This window comes from Calliphora vicina, chromosome 2, assembly GCF_958450345.1.
Source record: "Calliphora vicina chromosome 2, idCalVici1.1, whole genome shotgun sequence".
NCBI lineage: Eukaryota > Metazoa > Arthropoda > Insecta > Diptera > Calliphoridae > Calliphora > Calliphora vicina.
In genome coordinates, this window is record NC_088781.1 from 14889853 (window position 1) to 14907686 (window position 17834).

Sequence of the window (17834 nt, forward strand, 5' to 3'; positions counted from 1 at the left end):
TTTTTTTCCAATTTTTATGAAATTTATTTTAATTTTTTAAATTTATTAATGAAAAAAAATTTAAGGAAAAAATTTGTTTGATGAAAAAAAAATTCATGTTAAATAATATTTTTCCGATTTTGACCAATTGTAGTTCCAACTTACTTATATACATCGCTGCAATGGACTTTCATTAGATATCATATATGCATTAGAATTTAATTAGCAACCCAGCCGGTAGAATTCCCGATATATTTATGTATCACTGATGTTTATCACATGCTTATCGACTCCGCTATCTATAACGATACAGGATATATATCTATACTTTATGGTTTCTCAAATGAAAAATTACAACCGGAATGACAAACTTACACAGAGAAAACAGATTTGTAATGGCAACCGAATTTGTTGCCAATCGAACGATTCTGCCTTGGTGACCGAATTTTTCAGTTGTGGATACAAAATTTTAGAACTTGTAACAAAAACATGGTTGCTACAACCGAAATTCTTCTTTATCAAATGATTTTCAGTTGGTATAACCGACAAATTCTATGTATGCAACCGAATCATTCGATTGTCAACAAATTCGGTTGCCATTACGAATCTGTTTTCTCTGTGTATACCCTTGCTCATGGTGAAGGCTATAAAAACAACTCCATACCACAACGCAGCACTATAGGTAATTTTACCCATTTTTGTGGCCAAAACTATAAGGAAACACTGAACAAGATGAAATTTTAAAAGTATTCAAGATTGCAAAATGGCGGATCCAATATGGCAGCGTAAATAGTAAAATGTCTTCTAATTTACATGAAAATTGGTATACAGGAGTATTCAAGATTGCTGATTTCGAATCTGAGGTAAAATTTTTCAAATTCAAAATGGCGGATCCAATATGGCATCGTAAATTTTAAAATGTCTTCTGATTTACATGAAAATTGGTATACAGGAGTATTCAAGATTGCTGATTTCGAATCTGAGGAAAAATTTTTCAAATACAAAATAGCAGATTCAATATGGCGGCGTAAATTTTAAAATGTCTTTTGATTTACATGAAAATCGGTATACGGGTGTATTCACGATTGCTGATTTCGAATCTGAGGTAAAATTTTCCAAATTCAAAATGGCGGATCCATTTTTATTTCCAAAACATAAAAAAAAAATTTCATTCAAAATATTGCCGCAATTCAACTTTAGCAGCAACAAAATTGTAAAGAGCAGCATTATTATCCTCTTTATTTTCTTCATCCAACCATACTTCCGCAAGTTCGTTATTTTGAAAGCGGAGTCTGCCTACGAAAAATTATATTTCTCAAAAAGTGCAACATGAAATTGAAAAATTAAACTTAAAATTCTACACGTTTCTGATTGTTTAAACCCGGCCAAATTCGGCCAACTTTTTAAAAGTTTATCCAAAGTTGTTTTCAGAAAATATTGTAAAATTAAAGGTTAAGTTTTTTCGCCAAAAACAATTTTTTTTTTACAAAATTAAAATTAAATTTAAATTTATGTTTGTTTTTAACTATTTAAATAAACTTAAAAATTCGAACAAATTGCACTGTATATACTGATTTCAACACTTTGCTCACAAACAATGACTTTGACCACTTGCTAAGCAGTCGCCGATATTTTTTACCAAAACAAAACTTGCAGTTGTTTGCTTTAAAGTTTTCTTTATCAAATACCAACAACAAAAAAATGCATTCATGAAAGTTCAAAAAATTGCTTTTTGCCTCCAAAAATGGGTAAAATTATGATGATGTTTACATTTTGCTGGATTTTCATTGAGCAGCCTGACTGAGACAAGGCGAAAGGATATGTTGTTCACACACTCCTCAATCTTGGGCACATCACTGTTAAAACGCCTTGGCGAGATGGGAATTGAGTATTTAACAACGGTTTTGTAACTAACATTGAAGAATCTGATAATACACAGTACCTGGAAAAAGGGTACATTCATACCAATTCTCTTCCTAATATACTTAGCGTTTACCTTTTAATATTGGCATCGTATTCGATGGGGTCAAAATTCCGACTGTGAACAATCCAAATATTTTATGGGTGACCTTTGACAGCCTATTTACCTCCTCAACTCATGCCAATCTCGAATAAACTACGAAGTATAAACAAGGTTTTGAAAGTTCTAGCTGGCTACCTTCACCTTTAGGACTTTCACGGGCTGCATGATAATACGGAAGGGAAGGCTCATCCAATATTGCAACACAATACCTTGTCATCCTAGATTCAACATCATACAACTGAAGTCTGCCCTTCATCCTTAGATTGCTCAATTTCAGTACTTAAGAAGGGAGTTTTTCTGTTAATATTAAACTGGTCTTACTGTGGAAAATTTTCTAAAATTTAACAAGTTTTGAGTTCCACATTTTATTATATAGAAACAATTTAGCACAGAAAATTCATAAACAATTGTTGATAACGAGATATTTACAAGTGGCGTTGTATACCCTTGGTGTGAATTTTCACACATAAGTAATTTCTACTTATTTTGTTCTAGGAAGAGTATTTTTTGTTGCCAAATGTGCTGTTTCTACCAATCAGGTGTGATACATATGTAAAAGTACTCAAACCAGAAATGCCTGTTCAAAATATGTTAAAGATAAACTAATTTGATGTCGCTATAACAAAATATAAAAAGAAATATGTTATAGATGGTTAATTATGATTTTCACTACAAAAAAATTTTGTTGCTAGTGCTAAATACGTACACATACCGTATGTGTGGAAAACAACACACAAGGGTAATCGACCTAAGTTAAGTTCGTTAAATGGAACTTATTTATTACTTTTGAAATTTCATTTCTTTATTACTATTCACCTAAAAATGCTCGATTGCATTTCAATGTGATTCCATTGCAATGAATATTTGTTAAATCTTGAATTTTAACACCTCTATTACAAACACCCTGTCACATCATATATTTTCTACATATGTTTCTTGTCTATCTGCCTTTTTTCATTCAGTAGTACAAGTATTTTTTGCTTTCTACCTCTCATGTATCTTGTCAAAATACATTGTTAGCATAGCTGGTTTATTAACATACTACGCAAGTAGCTGATACAGTGCTACCACATTTATATCTAAACGTAGAAGACAATTCTCTAAATACAAGTGTGTGTGTACCTGTATCAATAGATATACACAGATTTTGTTTCCACTTTTCTATTGTGGCTTAAATATAGAACCTGGCATGAAATATGGCCATTTGTGTGTAAATATTTGTGCCATCTGTTTCCATTCATTCATTCTTTTCAATCCGTTTTCATTTTTTGTTTGTTGCTTCTTAAGAAATATTTGCTATGAATGGTCTTAATATGAATACATATTGTGTAGATTTTTTGCTTTGTTTTTCATTTTTTGTTTTTGGATATTTATAATGGCATTAACGCATTTTCATAGACTAAAAATGTTATTTACGCATAACTTATGCAACAGTTGTTTGGAATATTTGTTTGATAGGAATTTTATAGGCTGATAAATATTCCCACAAAACACACAAAAACATTCCCCAGCAGTTTTGCATTATCTTCTAAAGTTTATTAGTATCATAAAATACGATATTATGATCAAATGTATATAAAATTTTGCATCATACTATTTTCTGATGTTATCATATTATGATCAAAAGCAATCATAATATGATCCAGAATAATCATATTATGATTCATACTGTGACCTAATGAAATCACATTATGGTGTAATGTAATCATTTTTATGATCCAATGCAATCATATTATGATCCAAAGTAATCATATTATTATTAAAAGATATTTTTGGAAATACAACATTTAACTTTAATAGGATGTGTGTTTTTACTTTATACATGTCAGATAATTGCCACTTTGGTGTCGCTAAGTAATCTAAGATGTAGTCACTTAAAACATTTCTTTGTTCTGAACTATAGAATGTAGTAATTTTTTAACCACCAGCCACTTTTCACTAAGTGTGACCCCAATGATACTTGTTCGTGACATTTAGCCAGAACTGCTGGGTCATACTCCACCACTCATACCTTGATGTTAAGAATCTTCGTAAGAGCTTGAAATATGTAGTAGTATTGTAAATTAGTTATAAATATGTATGGATGTGTGTATCTGCAAGGTAAATCGTCTTTGGTAAATACAATAAATTTTTCTGGTTGCGCAAATAAAATAAATTTATATCATTGCTTATATTTCTTATTGTTGCTAAAATTTCCTTGAAATGAAATAACATTAAAAACGAAACTTCGACTTAAGTTAATGGAATTTGTTGGAATTTACTTATTTGCGAAACTTAATTAATTTAACTTAGTGGTTGTGTTAGAAAGATGTATGTGGCAGACTAAGAATACTATATATTCTTATAGTACATAAATCAAATGTGGTGAATTTTATTGTATATCTAAGTATTTGTTGTTACAAGATAAATATTTTAGTTTTTCTCTTAGCACTTAGAAATGTAAGATTTTTGCCTTCGGTTAGCTGGCTCATTTAATGGAATTAATTATTTTGTATTTTGGATGGGTAAGCATAATAAAGGGGTTTTCATTAAGCTCTGCATATCTTTAAATTTAAATAAAACAGAGTCTGTGTCAGATATTATTAACATTTTATAATAATTTAAAAGGTTTATCAATACCACTATGTATGGAATCGCACGATTTCGGTGGCTGGTTCACATCACCTCCACGTAAGATGACCATGCCCACAAATCGCTCATGCAGAATGTCGAATATGGCATGAGATATCATCGTCTGTTGAAACCACATACCATTGGTGTCCATATCATCCAATTCAGGACAAAATAAGTTGGTAATGATAGACCATAGCGCTCGCCGTGCTATAGATAAAAAAGAGGGAAATAAATCTAGATAAAAACAAGTAAGAAAGTACGGACGGTCAAGCCCGAACATATAATACCCTACACTAAGTAAATGAGCAAAAGCATTTTTTTTTATTTTATTTATTTAATTAATTTATTTAATTTAATTTATATTCGTGAGTGATTTTCGGAAGTGGGTGTTATATGGGAGCTATGACCAATTATGGACTGATTATCATGAAATTTGGTCGTGTCTATATAAAAGTTATTTATGTTTTAAGAGATTTATGTATATTCAAATTATTTTCGGAAGCGGGTCTATATGGGAGCTATGAGTAATTAAGGACCGATCGTAACAAAATTTGGTGATATTTCCGTATATATAAAACATATTTGGAGCGAAATTTGTGCAGATACATATATAAATTAAACATTTATCACCGATAAACTCCAATTTTGGGAGGGCATTTGTATAGGGGCTAGGTGAAGTAATAGACCGATTTCGGCCAGACTCAATAGGCTGATTCTTGAGCCAAAAAAATTATATGTACCAAATTTTATCGAAATATCTTCAAAATTGCGACCTGTACTTTGAGCACAAGGTTTACATGGGTAGACAACCAGCCAGCCAGACAGACGGACGGCCATCGTTTAATCGACTCAGAAAGTCGTTCGGTATACTTTAAGATGGGTGTTAGACTAATATTTTTGGGTGTTACAAACATCTGCACAAACGCATTATACCCTCCCCACTATGGTGGTGTAGGGTATAAAGAGGGAAATAAATCTGTAACTTCTAAACGTTTGGTCAGATTTGAATGAAAGAAGAAGCATTATCCATTTTATGATTTGCATTTAGACCTCAAAGTTTGAAGTCCTTCTTGGAAAACCCTTTAGTGGGAAAAAGTCAGCCTAAATTAACAACATTTCATTGCTCATCTTATTCAAGGGGATAATGGTCTTGAGGATAATTGTATTGAAAATGTCTACAGAAAAATTATACTACAGATTTTCTATTGTTAAAATTTGTATTAGCGATTTGAATTTAACGATCTGAATGCAACATTCATCATGTTTATAAACATTTCCATCAGTAGAACCTTCTATTTAACAACAATGTTGATAGCACGCAAGTATTTGCATTGTTTGTAAGTATGCACAATGGGGCAGAATCGAAATTTTTTGGAAATAAATCTGGCATTTCTAAAAACCAGAATAATTTGACGTGGACGTATCCAAGGAGTATTCGAGTCTAAGTTATTAAAATGGACCTGATAAATTCTCCAGGGCCGGCGCAATGGGGGATCAAAATCTTGTATCTTTGACATGTGAAATTTTTCCTTCCGATCCGATTTCAAAGATTTTTACATTTTTCTCGGCTAATTTCCAAGTTATAGGCATTTCAAGATTATAATTTTAAATTTTTCAATAACTTGGTCCGCTTTTCTTAAACTATAGGGCGTAATTTTGGACCGAATGGAGTCGATTTTTATGTTCAATTATGAATCCAGAAATAAACGATTTTTAATTTAAAAATTCAAAAAATAGTAAAATTTTGCTGTTTTTTGGGCGAAAAGGTGACTTGACTCTTTCTCTTATTAAAAAAAAACTTTCTTTAAGAACATATAACAATTTTATGTTTTTCTGTAAGGCATCTTTACGAAGATCATTTTGATGTAAAAAATATGTTCTATTTTTCGAATATGTCGGCCTTACGTCCTTTGGAAGTTGACATATTTTTTATCAAAATTTCAAAATTTGCCACATGTTTTAAAATCCCAAAGCTGCAAATAGTAGGACCAATTTGATCCACATTTATTCCGAACTAATTTTCTTGTTTAGATAAGATAATTTTTGGTCTTACAAACAAAATTTCAAGTCAAAATCTCAATTAGATTCAAAAATATGATTCAAAAATTAAAACTAGTTTTGTCCGTTATGATTTTTCTTGATGCTTCGCGAAGGAAGATGGCGCTGCATATAAATAGTGGCTGCGGTTGTAGTCGTTACTTCACTTTATCATAGGCACTGTTAGAGTTAACATCAACTGCATTCTTGTAATGTGTGTAATTTAAGTGTGTGACTATTTAAACTGTTGTGTGTGTAAATTTAAATAAATAAAGAGTTGTTACAATTTTAAACTACTAAACTGGTTTATTTCCAATCAAATGTATCCGATTTATTTAAAGAAAATAAACCACCACAGGTAAAAACTAAATACTATTGACAATAGTGTTGTATTGAAAATTGTCTATAGAAAGTTCTACTATGCTGAAGATTTCCTATAGATAATATCGTAAAACTGAAGATTTTCTATTGAAATGTGTGTTCTACTGAAAAGTGTCTATTGAAAATGCATACACACGATTTTCTATATTTTCTAAAGGAATAAAGGTCTAAAGGAATATTACATAAATTAACAATAATACTTTTCAATATGAAATTGTATCGAATTTTTTATCCCTGCTTACTTAAAGTTTTTATTTTTTGGTCCATACAATCTAGCAGTATTCAAATATCGATATTCCCAACTCTATCTGAAATTTAAATCGTTTCAACAACATTCTCATAGCTTTATTATTTGCAGTTAAACAAAATCCTCATTAAACATCGATTTTACACTTTAAGCTAGTGGAAACCATAAACTCAAATATGTGAAACATATAAAAATTTTGATAAGCGAAAACACCATCATCTATCTCAACACTCATACGCCACGTATAATTGATGTAATATTTAAAGCCAGTGTATTGCCACTGTTTATGACTTTTTCTTTCAGTTAAACATTAAAATTCAAAAAACAAAACAAAAAATAAATATTAAACTTTTTAATAGCTTCAATGAAAAATTGCTTAAATAAGCATAATTTTTCACAATCTCTTTAAACTTAAATCCTTTTTGCCAACTCAAAGATAAAAATGGAAAATGAGAGAGACAACACACACACTGGCAGCAAAAATACACAACATAAAAGCTTTATATATGATTAATGAATATAACGTTTATAATGATGTTAATCCTTTTGTTGTTGTTTTATTTATTTTGTATTTGTAGCTGTCTTCTGTTTGTAAATTACATATAAAAATATATATATTTAAACAAAGTTAAATAAATAAATTTTACAATAATACTTTATGCAGTAATATGAGAGTACAACAGTAGTATGTACATTGTACAATACAACAAATACAGTAGTTTACTTGGTGAGCTTAATACAAAGAGAAAGTTATTCATTTACGATACCAGTGCAGTACTCTATACACAACTGCTTTGCTTCTCTACAAAACTATTTTTTTAGTTTACAGCAGAGATGAGTTATTAAGTTTATGAAATGGACCAACGAAATATGTCAATTGTACCAAGGTTTGACATAACTTTAGATTTGTATGTGTTTAATCAAATAAAAATAATATGAGGAAAACCAAAATTTTCAAGGATTTCACTAAAATTATTAACGAAAAAAGTCAAAATTTAAAAAATTTTTTTTTTTCGAATTTGTCTTTTTTTTAATTATTTTTGATATATGTATATTTTTTTAATTTTTTAAATAGCTACCGAGCTATTGAACTTTTTCATACCAAAAATCTATATAAATAAAAATCAAATGACGTTCCTTGGTAATTGCATCAGTAGAGAATGGAAGAACCGATTTAGAATTTTTTTTTTTAAATGTTGGTCATAGCCCAACTTAGGTTTTTACGAAATGAAAAATTGACCACTCCCACTTTTACGCCCATTTTTTTCGATTTATCTAAAATCGGAAAACGGCTACACCGATTTGGCTAATGTGTTTAAATCCAATTTAAGTTTTTACTGAAAGAAAAATTGACCACGCCAATTTTTTTTCGATATATCTAAAATCGCAGGACGCCTGGACCGATTTAACTAGTTTTTAAAAATACATAGTCCGCAAAAGTTTTTACATAAATAAAAATTTTCCATGTCCACTAATACGCCCACTTATTAAATACATCTGCAAAATATATCGGTCTGTGATCTATTATATTTCAGACCAAAATTCGATTACTTATATAAAAACTCATAATAGTTTAAATCGATAATAACTTGGCCAATAAACGTTTAATCAAGAAAAGGAGTTCGATCTGTGATCAAACATATTTCTGACCAAAATTCGATTTAAATTAAAAAAATTCAAAATATCTAAATTCGCTTATAACTAGGCCAATAAGCATTTAAACAGGAAAAAGAGCTCGATCACTCATATTTCTGACCAAAAATCTATTTTTTTATATAAAAACTCAAAATATCTAATTTCGCTAATAACTTGGCCAATAAGAGTTTAATCAATAAAAGGAGCTTGATCTGTGATTACCATATTTCTGACGAAAAATCCATTTTTTATATAAAAACTCAAAATATCTAAATTCGTTAATAACTTGGCCAATAAGCGTTTAATCAACAAAAGGAGCTTGATCTGTGATCACTCATATTTCTGACCAAAAAATTTTTTTTTATATAAAAACTCGAAATATCTAAATTCGCTAATAACTTGACCAATAAGCGTTTAATCAAGAAAAGGAGCTCGACCTGTGATCACTCATATTTCTGATCAAAAATCGATGTTTTATATAAAAATCTAAAATCGCTAATAAGTTGGCCAATAAGATTTTAATCAAGAAAAGGAGCTCAATCTGTGATTACTCTTAGTTTCTTTGTCTCTCAGTAGCGCTTCTATGTATATTTTATTCTATGTCCTATACGAATAAAAATTAACATTCAGTGATACATTTTTTTTAACTTGGACAGGACAACGTTTGTCGGGTCAGCTAGTATTGTATACATTTTCTTAATATTTTACTCAATAGCAAGTTATTGGTTCTGACTCATTCACATTAAGAAAATTTATAAAAATTTTTTGGTATGAAAAAGTGCAATATTTTTGAAGTACGGAGTTTTAAAGAGGCATATTTTTGAATCACATTGAGATATTGACTTGAAAATTAACTTATCTAAACAAAAAAATTAGTTCGGAATAAATGTGGATCAAATTGGTCCTAATATTTCAAATCCTATTTAAATTTTGATACAAATTTTAGTTTTAGAAACTCAATAAATATGTAATATGTAATAAAATCTTTTGTTATTAACACAACTCAATTAAATTTTCAACGTTTTTTAAGTTTCTCACTCTAAATAACAAAGTGTAAAAAAAACTTGTCAAAAGGAATCCCGCAAATCATAAAAATTGGAGCGAAAATCCCAAAAATGGTATTTTTTACAATTTTGCCCATAGGCTCCACATTTCCTTTGGGTCTGGAAAAATACTTTAAGGATAAATGGGGAACACATCAGGGTTTCAAAAGCTGCTTTCCATTTTCTGATTAGCTTTGGGATTTTCGAACATGTGGCCCAAATATATTCGACATATTCGAAAAATGATATACCAGAAAAATGTAAAATTGTTATTTGTTCTTAAAGAAAGTGTATGTTTAATAAAAAAAAGAGTTGAGTCACCTTTTCGGCCAAAAAACAGCAAAAATTAATTATTTTTTTTTTAATATATAAATTGAAAATCGTTTATTTTAGGATGCATAATTGATATTGCTCTGAAATCTTTTGTATGTTATTCATAATTTAGTTGTCTAACTAACAAAAAACATTCAAGTCCATTCGGTCCAAAAGTACGACCTGTATTTTTTAAAAAAGCGGACCAAGGTTTGGCAAAATTTTTAATTTTGAAATGCCTATAACTTGGAAATTATAAGAGATAAGTAAAACACGCAAGCATAGTTTTTCAAGAGCTAGCCGAGCGCTTTCCAAAAATATAAAAATCTTCGAAAACAAAAAAATTGGCACGTCTTTAAAAATTTTACATGTCGAAGGGTACCTTTGAGCCCCAATAGCTCCTCCCCTGGATCAGTTGTAGGGCCCATTTAAATAACATAAATTCGAATACTCCTTGGCTACGCCCACGTCAAATTTTATCACGATCGGACCAGCCGTTTAGTAATGCCAGATTTATTTCCAAAAAATTTTGATTCTGCCCCCACTGTGCATGGTTAGAGCTAAAGTATTTTCGAAAATTTTCTTCGGGACTTTACAAATATTTTATATTTTTCTCTCTTTTAATTTTGATAATTTTCTAGTTCAGACATATTCTTACTCGTTTGTTCAACTTAGAGTTTTTAAAGATTATCTTCCAAAATTAAATGTTTAGTACTCAGAAGACTGTAACTATGTTTTAAGGTACTTCTGGTACGAATTGTAAACAGCAAAGTACAATTATGTTACAATTTAAATCACTGGATTTGTAGTTGGTTGTTGTATGTAAATGTGTTAGTTAACTCAATGACATACTAGAACAGTACTACACACACAACAACAGCAACAATTGTAAACTGAAGCTAGTGCGGATATCCGCAATGGCGTTTATTTGTATATAAAATACAACAACTAGTAACCAGTCACAACTCATATTCATTTCATTTAAGTTGATACCGACTATACTTTTAGTATTGTTACTATTAATGTACAAACACAGATACATACCCATACTTATGCACATTCACTTTACATTAAAGCAACAATAGTATTGTAATAAAAAACCTTCAAATTGTTGTGTTTGTTGTCTTTTATGTTAAAATATACTATAGTATAGTTATAGTTTAAAAATAATGTGTATGTTCTGTGTGATTGTGTCTTTGTATGTGTGTATGGATAGTTTTGGCTTTATTTACATTTTTAAAGCTTAATTCATTGCGACAGTAAACAGGTCCTTTTTGTTTTTTGCAAGTATGTGAAGAATGATAAATAAACTGAATACAATACATACAGGATATTAAAGTGTGTTGTGCACCGTCGAAAATCCTTATTTAAAACTAGACAATAGTTTTTTGAAAAAATAAAAAGTTATTCTACTGCTGTAGAAAAAACAAAACAACACACATTTTAAATAATCTTTATATAATATGAAAACTGGTAGGATATTAGGTAAAAGGACTATAATAATATGTGTGAAATTATAATAAGTTTCAGAGGGGTAGTAATTAAAAGAATGTCTTGGAGATAAAATATCATAGACAAAAATTTGTGTAAATACAGAACTACACCATTATAAAACAGTGGTAAATTCTATCTAATATTGACTACATATCAATACTGTATGAGTGGAAAACAACACACGATGGTAAACAAACATGACTTGAACGATCGGGGAGCAAATGTAATATTTCCTTTAACCGAGCTTAGTTTGTAATCTTTCCATATTTTTATATTAAAAGAAATTGTTCAGGAGATCTGAGTTATCATGATATAAATATGTGAATGAGAAATACTAAAGAGTAAAGGCCATTAAAAGCAGCAAATTTTCAAGTGATAAAAACTAAGACTATGGGCCATATTATGAGTTGCATTCGATAAACGATATTCGTTGGGTATCGAATATCGACTATCGAATGTAAAGTTCGTATTATAAGTTGGCATCGCTGTCGAAAATTTCGTTGTGCATCGAATTTTTCAACGAACACAATATTTCTTTCGACACTGCAAATAAAGTAAAAAAAAAATTGTTGAAAATGTAAGTGCAGTGAGGCCTCGATTATCCGTGATTCGATTATCCGGCAACATCAATTATCCGTGAAAGAAAAAGAAACAAATTTTGAATCGATTTCAACTTTTTTGCATCGATTAACCGTAATTACCTCAATTATCCGGGATTATAAGCAACATTTTTTTCGATTATTTTTAAACAACAAACACAATGTGAATAAAATGAAAAAGAGGAAACTGAAAATATTTAAAGACTGCTGAAGAACCAAAAGTTCTGGATTAATTATGAATGAAAAGTCTAAAATATTCCACTCAAAATTAAACAAAAAAGCGACATGGAATTCACAAATTTAGGACAAAAATCTTCAGCTGATTATATAGCTGCCACCATTGATATCAATAGAATAGAAAAACTCAGCAATGAACGATTCAAACAATTTTACCGGTGGATCAGGGTGCAATATGGAGCTTTAAATGTCATTATCGAAAAATTATAGTGCAAAAACTATTCACGTCAATCAATAGATATGAATTTAAGAAAGCGTTTGATATCAAGAAAGCACTATTGTCAATTAATAATGCTTGGAACGCTGTTACTTCTGCAGTTTTGAAAAATGCATAGAATAACTTACTCTGCCCAGAAAATTAAATGATGTGGGCATATGTCCGAAATTTAATAAAATCCTTATATTATTTAAACATGTACAAAAAATCCTTTAAAAAAAACTACTCAAAATTGGTACTCAATTAACCGGGAAAATTGATTATCCAGAATGCCTCGAAAATCGAATTTAGTTAATAATAGGAACTTATACCTTATAATACACAACTTAAAACATTTTTATATCCTTCAGCATGAATGGCAATGATATATTTAAGTTTTTCATTCGGTATGCCATTTCAACATTTTACATTTCCGACCCCATAATGTATATATATTCTGGGTCGTTATAGATAGCGGAGTCGGTATAGCCATGTCCGTCTGTATGTTACTTACATACATGATTCATACATCAACATATCGTCTTTAGACCCGGTTCGGCTGCTACTTAAAATCGAGAAAATCCGCCCAAAAATTGCTGTGATATATTTGGGTATCTGATGATAGATATTTCAAAGACTTTTGCAACGAAGTATATCAGTAAGTTGGACCTACAATTGGTCAAAATATGGAAAAATATTTTTTTAACCGAATTTTTTTCACCAAACTAACTTTTTTGTTTTACGATTTGTTTCACTAAAAAATCAAAAAAAATAAAATTTTAAAATATTTTTTTTTCAGTAATAAATAAAAAAATTAAAGTATTTTTTTTTTTAAATTTTGTTTAACTAAAAATATTTAAAATTTTTATTTTAAAGCATAATTTGGTAAAGAGTATGAGATTGGACACAGTCGAATATAGCTCTCTTATGTTTATATGAAGTTAGACAAAATCATTTGTTTATTAACATTTAAACTTTCTGTGGGAATGCCTATAAATAATAAAAATTTAAACAAAGTTCGTTTCGGCAGGAAATCAACCAATTGTAGTGGAAATGTTAATTCAGCACATGAAAACTAAATTTTAAAACAAATTTTGTTTTAAGAAACTTATACAGATTATTAATATATAAGTTTTTGTTATTTTATGTTGAAAATTTTAAAAAATCGTTAATAAATTTTTAAAATGTTTTGGCAATTTTTAAGCAAATCCTTGAAATGTTCTTAACATATCTTTAGAACTTTTAATTTTCCTATTTAACTTGGTTAAGATTTTTGTTGGTTTATTATCAAATTAGTCCCAATTAATATCAATCATACGCACCTATGAACAATTTTATACACTTGCAATTGCCTTTAAAACTGTTGGTGTTTTACAGATTAAGATTGAATTGGAATTTATCTACATACTAACAGAGCTGGCAGTGCAAGAAAAAAAGACAAAATAATAAGTTTTTCCATTGTTTTTTGACATCACAATTATTAGGTTTAGTAAAATGTATACTAAATTAATATTATATTGAATTTACCGAGAACAACTCTTAATTTCTGATTTTGAAAAAATTAAAAATTTTTCTTTCAAATAATTAGTTAAACAAATTTAACTTAATGGAAAAAAAAAAATTTCCACTATTACATATCAAAACAATCATTTTCGATGTGCACAAATGTTAGAAAAAGTAAAAAATGTTTCTTTTATTTTCAGTTTTTTTTTCTGTAGGCAATAAAAATCGACTGATTCGGTATAGGTTGCCTGTGATAGTGGATTCCTGGTTGGCTGGGCTCTAGTACGATCTTTTATGTTCAAACAACATTTCAGACATGCAAAATCGTCTTTCAAGGTATATCGGCTTCAATTTGTATGGCACCCAATTTCCCAGCTTTTGGATGTGTCCAGATGCTAGCAAACGTTTTGAGATTGCTTCTAGTGTATCTTCCAATGATTTTGCAAGCCTTTGTTGAGTTTTACAACAATCTTCATGGAATAATGCCTCTAATTCTAAGTCTTCAAACTTTTTTGGCTGGCTGCGCGCAGAGAAAAAATATAGTTGGGCATGGTTACTGTAACCATTTTAATATTGTTACAAGTTTTTTAACAATATTATAGTCACAGTAACCATTTACATGATTGTGGTAACCATAATATGGTTAATTTACGATTCACATGATTGTATCAACCATATATATGGTTACAGTAAACAAATATATGTTCGTAATGAAGGACTTTTCATATTATGGTGCTCTCGGCTTAAGGCTTATCATAACAACATATTATGATAAAATTATTCATCATAAATATGCCACAAACATATATATTGTTTACTGTAAAATATATATGGTTGATACAATCATGTGAATCGTAAATTAACCATATTATGGTTACCACAATCATGTAAATGGTTACTGTGACTATAATATTGTTAAAAATCTTGTAACACTATTTAAATAGTTACAGTAACCATGCCCAATTATATTTTTTCTCTGCGTGTGGGCGACCATTGTCTTCTGTGTCAAAATCACCATTTCTGAACCGAACAAACCATCTCTTGCACATTGAAACTGATGGAGCACATTCACCATAAGTTTTGGTGCTCCATCTGTGAGCTTCAGCTGCATTTTTCCAATTTAAAAAGTAAAGCAAAACACATATGACGTTTTGCTGGCACAATTCGATATGTTCAAAGAGAAAAATAGCTTTGCTATTTACACTATAATAGTTTATAGCTAAGTGAGAATAAATAACAGATGTGTTCTCTTCAAAATGACATATTTGTTATTAAAAAATAAAAGCCAGGTCTTTAAAATAAACGATTTTTTTAACCCTGCTGTTAGGTTAGAAAAAACTTACTAATGTTAGGTTAATGGACCATTTGATCCATATAAACTGTTAATGTAAAAAACAAGTGTAGGATTCCACTTTTTTCTATGTTTTTTTAATCAACATAGATTAAATTTGTAAAAGATAATTGTTAGATTCCTCCTTTTTAATTTTTATTGTAAAGAAGCACAAATATTTGCAAATGCTTTGTACACTTTGTGTGCAGTTTTTTTTAATAAAAAAAGACAAGAACTGCACAATGCAGAATGTGACTCCGATATTTCAGATTCGAAAGTTGATTATTTTTTAGAAAACATATGAAACAAACTAATAAATACTTTTTTTTTTAAAAAAACAGGTAAGAAAGTATGGTCGATCAAGCCCGACCATATAATACCCTACACTAAGTAAAAGAGCAAAAACATTTTTCTTTTAAAAATTCAATAATTTATATTTTTGAGTGATTTTCGGAAGTGGGTCTTATATGGATACTATGACCAATTATGGACCGAACACCATGAAATTAGGTCGTGTGATTTATGTCTATATGAAAGTTTACTATGTTGAATTTTGTGAGTATACCAGCATTTTTAAGCTATTTATGCACGTTAAAGTGTAAACAAAATTTGGTGACATGAATTTTGTGTATATAAAAATTATTTGGAGCGCAATTTGTGAGATACATTTATAAATTAAACATTTATGACCAATAAAGTCCAATTTCGGAAGGACATTTGTATGTGAGCTAGGTGAAATAATGGAGCGATTTCTGGCAGTTTCAACAGGCTTGGTCCATGGGCCGAAAAAATAATATGTACCAAATTTTATCGAAATATTTTCAAAATTGCGACCTGTACTCTGCGCACAAGGTTTACATTTAATCGACTCAGAAAGTAATTCTAAGTCGATCGGTATACTTTAAGGTGGGTGTTAGACTAATATTTTTGGGCGTTACAAACATCTGCACAAACGCATCCTCCCACTATGGCGGTGTAGGATATATCACCGTTCAAAAATTACAAAGGAAACAATTAAAAAAATGGACCAAATGGGGTTAACCTAACAGCAGGGTTAATAAAATGTAACGAACTGTAATTTAAATACTGAATACAAATATGTATACAAAAATTTCCGCTCTTTATTAACTCTAATTTCCAATTAGCAAAAAAAATATTATTTTTTCAGCACATAAAACATGTTCCACATTTGTTGCTGAAAAAGAAAACACAAATTTTTGTTAATATTGTTATTTAAAAACATGAAACAATTACTGTTGCATACTATTTTCCGAGTATTTAAACAATATTTTATATATTTTCTATCGATTTGTACATTTTATTAAAACAAATAACAAACTATTTTCATTTTTAAATTTTTTTCTTTATACTTTCATCTATTTTTGTCAACCGAATGTAAATATAGAAATATTGTATTTTTATAGGAAAATATTCGATGCCTTCCAACTAAATTTGTTATATCTTTTGTTTTTTTTTTATTGAGAATGTATTTTTGTTTTCAGACAAATGCACTCATACATATGTACATCTATATATATAAAAAAATTGTTTCTGTATTGATTATATAAACAATACTTCAATTGCATTCCAATACATTTGTACAATGTACATTTAATAAAAAAAAAACAGCAACACCAAAAATCACCAAAAATAACAAATATATAGTGTGTATGGATATTCAGAAATCGGGGATAAAATAGTTGCTACAAAAGTACTTTATTTCGGGTACAATTGAGAATACAATTCTATTCGACAAAACATGTCTTTATAATAGTGTACAGGAAAAATAAAAACAATTTGTGAGATGTTGTAGCTTTATCAATTCAATTAAACACACATCCTTCACTACTAAGATTATTATATTAATAATAACATCCAATTGAAAAGTACAATCTGTCACATAAAATGGTACAAATTGTTAATGTTTCATTTATCATCACTAACGTTCTATAACTACAACAATATATTTATAGAATGAGTATGGGAGGTATAAAACAACAAGGTGAAATTGTAATTTATTTGTTTTTCGTGCCAAATTTGTGTCACATATGGCAACATTTGTACGATATCTGCATATCGTGTTATGATGATAAATAATACCAATTTCTTTATTTTTGTGTTTTTTCAAAATATACAAAAGAAAAATGTAGAAACAAAACCTGTATGTATAATAAAATCCAATCAATACAACAAGTGTAATAAACA